A 7,208-nucleotide genomic window follows, 5' to 3' on the forward strand; every position below is an offset into this window, starting at 1 on the left:
TGGTGTTACCGACTCAGTGGACATGAATTTGAGCAAGCTCCAGGAGATGGTGAAGGACAGGGAGGTCTGGCATGCTGCAGTCCATGGGTTCACAGTCAGACATGACTGAGCAACTGAACAACAGATGCTTGACTACAGGCTTCCCTGATGGCTCACTGGTAAAGAATCCACCTGCAATGTAGGAGACAAAGGGGATGTGGGTTCGATCCCCGTGTTGGCAAGGTCCCCTGGAGGAGGAAATGGCAATCCACACCAATATTCTTGCCTGAAAAATCCCATGGACAGAGGAGCCTCGGGCTACAGTGCAAAGGGTCACAGAGAGTCGAACATGACTGGGCACACACACTACCACTACTACACTATGTATGACTACAGATATTAACAAGAGAACCTTGCTGGGATTTTGATTGGAATTGCACTAAACCTGTAGGTCAATTTGGGCAGAACTGACATCTTTATTGTGTTGAGTCTTTTAATCCAAAAACACAGTATGTCTCTCCATTTATTTATATCTTCTGATTCCTTGCATCAGCATTTTATAATTTTCAGCATACAGAAGCTGTGTGCTTTGTCAGACTAACACCGAAGTATTTCATTTTCTTTGGAGTGATTAGAAATGGTATTGTTTCAAATTTTAGTTGGCACATATTTGTGGTCAGTAAATAAAATTGTAATTGATTTTTGTATGTTTCTCTTGTACCATGAAGCCTTGCTGAAATCACCTACACCTTGAGATTATTTTTTAAACATAGTAAAGCGTTTCATCTGCAAACAGGGACAATGTTATTTCTTCATTTCCAATCTGTGTGCCTTTTAAGTCTTTTTTAAAAATTTCCACTTCTTAATAAATGGGTTGTAGGGGACAACTGATTTTTGGATATAAGAAGTGGGTGGAGAGGAGCCATTTGTTGAAATTGGAAAGACTACAGGAGAAGACTAAGGCAGAAGGGGTTCTGCCTGCTGTTGAGTGGGTGATTAGAGATTTGAGGACACAGCTTGAGAGGAGAAGTCAAAGGTAGAGGTACTGGGAACAGTCTGCAATTAGACTGCATTGAAATTCAGGAAAGAGAGCAGATGGAGGCCAGAGAGGACCCCTCTTAAGGGCTGAGCCCTTGAGACTGCAGTTATTTATAGACTGTGTGTACAAGGAAGAGCCCACAAAGAAGACCAGGAAGGGTATCCAATGACTTCAGACAAATCATTGCATTTCCTCATACTTCAGTTAACTCACTGAAAAAAAAGGGGAGGGGGGAGTGGAACGTTTTGATGAGAGCACTAGTGTGCCTCTTCTTTAGCAAAGTGCTAGATGGGAGAAGGTCAGACAATGAAGCCATTCCCTCATTTACTCACGTGGCGAGATTTGGCGTGTTGGGAGTGATGAAGCATAGTATTCTTGGGACAGGCAGCACTGATCCCAGCTAAGGAGACATCATTTGAGTATCTCCTGCCTGACTCTTTGACCAACCACTACGGTAAGTTAATCCTCACAAGTCAACGGCTTCATCAGTCATAAAGAAAAGCATTTTGCTAATAGGAAAGACTAAATAGGTTCTCAATGGTCTGTAAAGCCAGCGACTCATGACCACACCACTGCTTAGATTCTGGCAATTTTGATCTCGCCTGCCCTGTGCAAGTTTTTTCTTTTTCCCCTTGCCTATTACCATATCTTTTTATGTAATAAACATGATAAATCTGATATTTCTTTTTTGTCTCCCACTATAATGTCAACTCCTATCCAACCCCAAAGCCTAGACAGGTGGCCAGATCACAATAAGTGTTCCAACATTTGTTGATGTCTTCAGAAATAACGTAAATGACCTTCAGATTTTAAGTGCTTCAGGAATCATGGTCCAAAGCTAAATGTCAGTGGTGTTTGTTATTAATACATAGAGAAACTGCTTGAGTATTCCTATTTATGAAAAAGAGTCCTGAATTATGCAGAGTTTAAATTATGTAAGACTGTCATGAATGCATCCTTCATGTAAAGTATAACCAGTTTATAATTAATTACATATTCATGCAATAAATTAATGTGTATTCATTAAGCAAGGTCTAAAATATATTTAATGATGTATGAAAAATAACCTCATGAACAGTTTTGAGTTGAGATGTAAAACTATATACATAATACAATGAGCACATTTTTGAAAGGGGGAAAAAATGAATCAGAAACACACACACATACCCAACACATAGGCCAAATAGGGCCATGGCCGAGAGTGCCAGGATGCGATAGCACAGGAGCAGCCGAAAGGAGCTACCCGACCCCCGAGGCCAGGGGCGGCGGCTGCACAGGTGCAGGAGGGCCAGAGGAGCTATTCCACGTTCAAGGTCAGGAGGGGCGGTGGTGAGGAGATACCCCTCGTCCAAGGTAAGAGAAACCCAATTAAGACAGTAGGTGTTGCAAGGGGGCATCAGAGGGCAGACACACTTAAACCATAATCACAGAAAACTAGTCAATCTAATCACACTAGGGCCACAGCCTTGTCTAACTCAATGAAACTAAGCCATGCCCATGGGGCCACCCAAGACGGGAGGGTCATGGTAGAGAGGGCTGACAGTATGTGGTCCACTGGAGAAGGGAATGGCAAACCACTTCAGTAATCTTGCCTTGAGAATCCCATGAACACTATGAAAAGGCAAAATGATAGGATACTGAAAGAGGAAATCCCCAGGTCAGTAGGTGCCCAATATGCTACTGGAGATCAGTGGAGAAATAACTCCAGAAAGAATGAAGGGATGGAGCCAAAGCAAAAACAATACCCAGTTGTGGATGTGACTGGTGATAGAAGCAAGGTCCAATGCTGTACAGAGCAATATTGCATAGGAACCTGGAATGTTAGGTCCATGAATCAAGGCAAATTGGAAGTGGTCAAACAGGAGATGACAAGGGTAAACGTCGGCATTCTAGGAATCAGAGAACTAAAATGGACTGGAATGGGTGAATTTAACTCAGATGACCATTATATCTACTACTGCAGGCAGAAATCCCTTAGAGGAAATGGAGTAGCCATCATGGTCAACAGAGTCTGAAATGCAGTACTTGGATGCAATCTCAAAAACGACAGAATGATCTCTGTTCGTTTCCAAGGCAAACCATTCAGTATCACAGTAATCCAAGTCTATGCCCCAACCAGTAACACTGAAGAAGCTGAAGTTGAACGGTTCTATGAAGACCTACAAGACCTTTTAGAACTAACACCCAAAAAAGATGTCCTTTTCATTATAGGGGACTGGAATGCAAAAGTAGGAAGTCAAGAAACACCTGGAGTAACAGGCAAATTTGGCCTTAGAATACAGAATGAAGCAGGGCAGACTAATAGAGTTTTGCCAAGAAAATGCACTGGTCATAGCAAATACCCTCTTCCAACAACACAAGAGAAGACTCTACACATGGACATCACCAGATGGTCAACACTGAAATCAGATTGATTATATTCTTTGCACCCAAAGATGGAGAAGCTCTGTACAGTCAGCAAAAACAAGACCAGGAGCTGACTGTGGCTCAGATCATGAACTCCTTATTACCAAATTCAGACTTAAATTCAAGAAAGTAGGGAAAACCACTAGACCATTCAGATATGACCTAAATCAAATCCCTTATGATTATACAGTGGAAGTGAGAAATAGATTTAAGGGCCTAGATCTGATAGATAGAGTGCCTGATGAACTATGGAATGAGGTTCGTGACATTGTACAGGAGACAGGGATCAAGACCATCCCCATGGAAAAGAAATGCAAAAAAGCAAAATGGCTGTCTGAGGAGGCCTTACAAATAGCTGTGAAAAGAAGAAAAGCGAAAAGCAAAGGAGAAAAAAAGATATAAGCATCTGAATGCAGATTCAAAGACTACCAAGAAAAGATGAGAAAGCCTTCCTCAGCCATCAATGCAAAGAAATAGAGGAAAACAACAGAATGGGAAAGACTAGAGATCTCTTCAAGAAAATTAGACATACCAAGGGAACATTTCATGCAAAGATGGGCTCGATAAAGGACAGAAATGGTATGGACCTAACAGAAGCAGATGATATTAAGAAGAGGTGGCAAGAATACACAGAAGAACTATACAAAAAAGATCTTCACGACCAAGATAATCACGATGGTATGATCATTCACCTAGAGCCAGACATCCTGGAATGTGAAGTCAAGTGGGCCTTAGGAAGCATCACTACGAACAAAGCTAGTGGAGGTGATGGAATTTCAGTTGAGCTATTTCAAATCCTGAAAGATGATGCTGTGAAAGTGCTGCACTCAATATGCCAGTGAATTTGGAAAACTCAGCAGTGGCCACAGGACTGGAAAAGGTCAGTTTTCATTCCAATCCCAAAGAAAGGCAATGCCAAAGAATGCTCAAACTACTGCACAATTGCACTCATCTCACACGCTAGTAAAGTAACGCTCAAAATTCTCCAAGCCAGTACAGCAGTATGTGAACCGTGAACTTCCAGATGTTCAAGCGGTTTTAGAAAAGGCAGAGGGGGGGCTGGATGCCAGTCGCGTCCAATGGCGCGCAGGGTGAAGGTTGAAAGGTGGAAGGTGGGGCTAGGCCGTGGCGCTGGTTCTTCTCAGCGCGTGTGCTGGGCTGCCTACCCGTCATGGAGGCAGTCTTGACTGAGGAGCTTGATGAAGAGGAACAGCTGGTGAGAAGGCATCGCAAAGAGAAGGAGCCGAAAGCCAAAATACAGAGTTGGAAGAATGCTGTTCCCAGGAATGACAAAAAGAGGAGGAAGCAACTTACAGAAGATGTTGCTAAGTTAGAAGCAGAAATGGAACAGAAAGAGGGAGAGGAGCTGGATCAGTTGAAGTTGACTTCTAAAGAGAGTAAAATAGATTCTGTTGCTGTTAATATTTCAAACTTGGTTCTTGAGAATCAGCCACTTCGGATATCAAAAGCACAAAAGAGACGGGACAAAAAGGCTGCATTGGAAAAGGAGCGGGAAGAAAGGATAGCTGAAGCTGAAATTGAAAACTTAACCGGAGCTAGACATGTAGAAAGTGAACAACTTGCTCAAATAGTGGCAGCTAGACAGTTGTAAATTAAACAGATTCCATCTGATGGGCACTGTATGTATAGAGCCATTGAAGATCAGCTGAAAGAGCAGAACGGCGTTTTGACTGTGGCTGCCTTAAGATGTCAGACTGCTAACTATATGCAGAGTCATGTGGAAGACTTTCTGCCATTTTTAACAAATCCTAATACAGGAGAAATGTATACTCCAGAAGAGTTTGCAAAGTATTGTGATGATATTGTAAACACAGCTGCTTGGGGGGGTCAACTTGAGCTAAGAGCCCTGTCTCACATTTTACAAACACCAATAGAGATAATACAGGCAGATTCTCCTCCTATAGTAGTTGGTGAAGAATATCCAGAAGATCCATTAATACTTGTTTATATGAGACATGCATATGGCTTAGGAGAACACTACAATTCTGTTACACGGTTGGTGAACACAGCTACTGAAAATTACAGCTAGTATATAAAATGTTGCTATTATGTCAGTGTGCTGATCTGAGTATTAATACCAAGTATTGGATTATTCTCAGTGTTTCTGAAAAAACACAACTACCTTAAATCAGTTTTATGGTAAAGCTACTAATAGGTTTTATTTTTTTTCTTTTTTTTTTTTGTTGTTGTTTTGTTTTGTTTTACATATTTACTATTTTTTTAAATTTTATTTTATTTTTAAACTTTACATAATTGTATTAGTTTTGCCAAATATCAAAATGAATCCATCACAGGTATACATGTGCTCCCCATCCTGAACCCTCCTCCCTCCTCCCTCCCCATACCATCCCTCTGGGTCGTCCCAGTGCACTAGCCCCAAGCATCCAGTATCGTGCATTGAACCTGGACTGGCATCTCGTTTCATACATGATATTTTACATGTTTCAATGCCATTCTCCCAAATCTTCCCACCCTCTCCCTCTCCCACAGAGTCCATAAGACTGTTCCATACATCAGCGTCACTTTTGCTGTCTCGTACACAGGGTTATTGTTATCATCTTTCTAAATTCCATATATATGTGTTAGTATACTGTATTGGTGTTTTTCCTTCTGGCTTACTTCACTCTGTATAATAGGCTTTACTAATAGGTTTTAAAAAAACGTGTCCGAGAGAAACTTTAACCAGTATCCCCTTAATGGTGTTTTAAAAAACACTTGTAAGTTCTTTGTGGAGAATATCATTTACAGACCAAGATGGTACCCTGATTGTTGATATTTTTATTAAATATAAGATTCTGAACATTCTATTCTGTGTTGAAGTTGTTAAAAAAATTTTTTTTCTCCTTATTACCGAAAGCTTTCAGTAACCATATCAATGTAATTTTTCATGAAGAAGTGAAATGACTCAGTCTCTTTGACATTGCAATAATGTGATAGTGATAACAAATTTAATTAATGTGTATAAACAATTTGATTGCAGTAACATTGCTGTTGATGGGATTAATGCTGTGACTTTTTTTAACATTTATTTTTAATTGGAGGATAATTGCTTTAGAACGTTGTGTTGGTTTCTGCCATGTAACAACATGAATCAGCCCTAAGTATACATATCTCCCTTCCCTCTGGAACCTCCCTCCCATCCCTGCCCTTCCCACCCCTTTAGGTTGATGCTGTGACATTTATGTAACCCCATCAAAGTGAAGCTAAGAAGGTTGCTTTAATAAAAATAAAAATAAGAAGAAGAAAAAAGAAAAGCCAGAGGAACCAGAGATCAAATTGCCAACATATGCTGGATCATTGAAAAAGCAAGAGAGTTCCAGAAAAACATCTATTTCTGCTTTATTGACTATGCCAAAGCCTCTGACTGCGTGGATGACAATAAACTGTGGAAAATTCTGAAAGAGATGGGAATACCAGACCACCTGACCTGCCTCTTTCGAAACCTATATGCAGGTCAAGAAGCAACAGTTAGAACTGGACATGGAACAACACACTGGTTCCAAATAGGAAAAGGAGTTCGTCAAGGCTGTATACTGTCACCCTGCTTATTTAACTTATATGCAGAGTACATCATGAGAAACACTGGGCTGGAAGAACCACAAGCTGGAATCAAGACTGCTGGGAGAAATATCAATAACCTCAGATATGCAGATGACACCACCCTTATGGCAGAAAGTGAAGAGGAACTAAAAACCTCTTGATGAAAGTGAAAGAGGAGACTGAAAATGTTGGCTTAAAGCTCAACATTCAGAAAACGAAGATC

The 7,208-nt window shown here is 40.8% G+C and overlaps 1 pseudogene; it reads left to right on the forward strand.

Moving 5' to 3' along the window:
• Positions 1-4,463: 4,463 nt before the first annotated feature.
• LOC133235125 (deubiquitinase OTUD6B-like) lies at positions 4,464-5,681 on the forward strand (annotated as a pseudogene).
• The last annotated feature ends 1,527 nt before the right edge of the window (positions 5,682-7,208 follow it).

Source organism: Bos javanicus, chromosome 22 (genome assembly GCF_032452875.1).
Source record: "Bos javanicus breed banteng chromosome 22, ARS-OSU_banteng_1.0, whole genome shotgun sequence".
NCBI classification, from domain to species: domain Eukaryota; kingdom Metazoa; phylum Chordata; class Mammalia; order Artiodactyla; family Bovidae; genus Bos; species Bos javanicus.